At 47.4% G+C, this 2,500-nt stretch overlaps 4 non-coding genes across 4 annotated transcripts; 2 read left to right on the top strand and 2 right to left on the bottom strand.

Annotated features, from left to right (window-relative positions):
* The first annotated feature begins 1,466 nt into the window (after positions 1–1,466).
* Positions 1,467–1,537, top strand: TRNAG-GCC (transfer RNA glycine (anticodon GCC)). Its single transcript has one exon. It is a non-coding gene; the product is annotated as a tRNA-Gly (tRNA).
* A 71-nt stretch (positions 1,538–1,608) lies between these two features.
* TRNAW-CCA (transfer RNA tryptophan (anticodon CCA)) lies at positions 1,609–1,680 on the bottom strand. Its single transcript has one exon. It is a non-coding gene; the product is annotated as a tRNA-Trp (tRNA).
* Positions 1,681–1,928: 248 nt separating this feature from the next.
* Positions 1,929–2,002, bottom strand: TRNAN-GUU (transfer RNA asparagine (anticodon GUU)). Its single transcript has one exon. It is a non-coding gene; the product is annotated as a tRNA-Asn (tRNA).
* Positions 2,003–2,209: 207 nt separating this feature from the next.
* Positions 2,210–2,280, top strand: TRNAG-GCC (transfer RNA glycine (anticodon GCC)). The gene has a single exon. It is a non-coding gene; the product is annotated as a tRNA-Gly (tRNA).
* Positions 2,281–2,500: the final 220 nt, after the last annotated feature.

The following is a 2,500-nucleotide window of genomic DNA, read 5'->3' as shown; positions in this document are numbered from 1 at the left end:
TACACTTACAGCCTTCAAGCCAGATCAACAAATGCTGATGGCCTTTTGACTTATTTTCCCCTCCTCATATGCCTACAGTTGTATTACAGGGCTAGGCCTTTTGTTTTCTATCCTAATTATGAAATTGACTGCAGGTGCAGAGAGAACGCAGAGGATTGAAATGTTCAGATAAAGGGTCTTAAGCAGGAGAGAGCAGAGGTACGTATCTGTGTTTCATTAAAGTGTTTCATGCCGGCAAAAAGGATACTTCCCTGGGTGGGCTTGAACCACCAACCTTTCTGTTAACAACCGAACGCGCTAACCATTTGCACCACAGAGGTTAATAACTGTAGCACAGTTCCTGAGACTCAATATATATCTTGATAATTGTGTGCCTGCCTGGAGCTTGTGTTATATAATGCGTCTTTATGCCATACAGCATTTCTCATTTGCTTAGTGTCTTGTTATTGTTGGACGTAATGATGAATAGACTACTGTCTAATGGTCTTAGAGCCAGTATTACTACCGGTCCCAGTGTATGAGACACATACATGACTTTTCTGTTGCCTGCTTAGCATAGCTCCCTGCTCCTCTGTAGGTGTGCTACCAGCCAGTAAGGCGTGTGCCTTGCCCATCAGATGTGTTATGTTAGACTTGACTTCTCTGTGAGCAAAGTCTCCCTCCCATAGCAGGTGCTTTCTCTGAACTCTTGACTTGTAAGACTGCTGGGAAAGGCCCTCCCTAGCCCCTCACTCAGATAGATACATTTACCTTCAGAGCTCAGCTTTGGAGAAAGAGATTGGGGAGAGAGCAAATAGGGGAAGGCCCATGGTGCACACTTTATTTTACATAAAAGCTGGGGCTTGTGGGAGGACAGGGACAAGAGGGTTCTCAGGGAAAGAAATCCCAGGAGTATTGATGGCTAGGCCCTGAAACACAACAATCCCGGATTGGCAAGGCACAATATGCCTGTGCAACAGGCCTGACCCTAGGCTTCCGGAGTTCTTGGTCACAAAAGGCTCCAGTGATCTAAGCCCGACCAGGGCTGTAGGCCGCGTTGGGAGCGCGTTAGGGACGCGTAAAGGGACGCAGGGCGCAGAACTCTGCCCGTTTCACCCCAGCATTTAGGGGAGGACACAGAATCTGGGAAAGCCAGTGGGAAGGATTTTCCAGGAGGAGAGTTCAGTGAGATAATCTGAAACACAATAGTGCTGGTGATCTGGCGGGTGCATTCTGTGAACCACTTTTGTCGGGAGCAGCCTGCCATCATGCACTGATAAACACAACTCTAGTCCCAAGCCAGTGACCTCAGCAAATGCAAAGACATTCATAGTTATAGTCTCCTGCATCTGATTCTTGCCATCTTCATGTGAAACGTTGGCGTTATCATGTCTGCTGCGCACACTTTGTTCATATGTGTACAATTTAAGTGTGTGCACCTGATCACTGTCTTGGGCAGAGCTCTGCCTGTGAACAACCCATGTGAAGCATTGGTGGTTCAGTGGTAGAATTCTCGCCTGCCACGCGGGAGGCCCGGGTTCGATTCCCGGCCAATGCAAGACTGCTTTCTTTTGACTTTGTTTTTGAAAGGAAATATATGACCTCAGTGGGGAATAAAATGGTAAGCAGTGACCCCGACGTGATTTGAACACGCAACCTTCTGATCTGGAGTCAGACGCGCTACCGTTGCGCCACGAGGTCCTTACACTTACAGCTTTCGGAGCCAGATCAACAAATGCTGTGGGCCTTTTGACTTATTTTCCCCTCCTCATATGCCTACAGTTGTATTACAGAGCTTGACCTTTTGTTTTCTATCCTAATTATGAAATTGACTGCAGGTGCCGAGAGAACGCAGAGAATTGAAATATTCAGGGAAAGGGTGTCCAGCAGGAGAGAGCAAAGGTATGTATCTGTTTTCCATTCAAGTGTTTCATTCAGGCAAAATAATACGTCCCTGGGTGGGCTTGAACCACCAACCTTTCGGTTAACAGCCGAACGCGCTAACCGATTGCGCCACAGAGACGAGTGACTACAGCATCTTTCCTTAGACTCAATATATATCTTGATATGTATGTGCCTGCCTGGAGCTTGTCTTATATAAGCCATCATCATGTGAAACTTTGGCGTTGTCATGTCTGCTGCGCACACTTTGTTCATATGTGTACAATTTAAGTGTGTGCACCTGATCACTGTCTTGGACAGAGCTATGCCTGTGAACTCCCCATGTGAAGCATTGGTGGTTCAGTGGTAGAATTCTCGCCTGCCACGCGGGAGGCCCGGGTTCGATTCCCGGCCAATGCAAGGCTGCGTTCCTTTGACTTTGTTTTCGAAAGGAAATATATGAACTCAGTGGGGAATAAAATGGTAAGCAGTGACCCCGACGTGATTTGACCACGCAACCTTCTGATCTGGAGTCAGACGCGCTACCGTTGCGCCACAAGGTCCTTATACTTACAGCCTTCAAGCCAGATCAACAAATGCTGATGGCCTTTTGACTTATTTTCCCCTCCTCATATGCCTA

The sequence above is a fragment of the Lissotriton helveticus genome, chromosome 1_2, assembly GCF_964261635.1.
Source record: "Lissotriton helveticus chromosome 1_2, aLisHel1.1, whole genome shotgun sequence".
NCBI classification, from domain to species: domain Eukaryota; kingdom Metazoa; phylum Chordata; class Amphibia; order Caudata; family Salamandridae; genus Lissotriton; species Lissotriton helveticus.
Note: the sequence above shows the minus strand (reverse complement) of the source record. Positions and strands in the feature narration are given on the sequence as shown.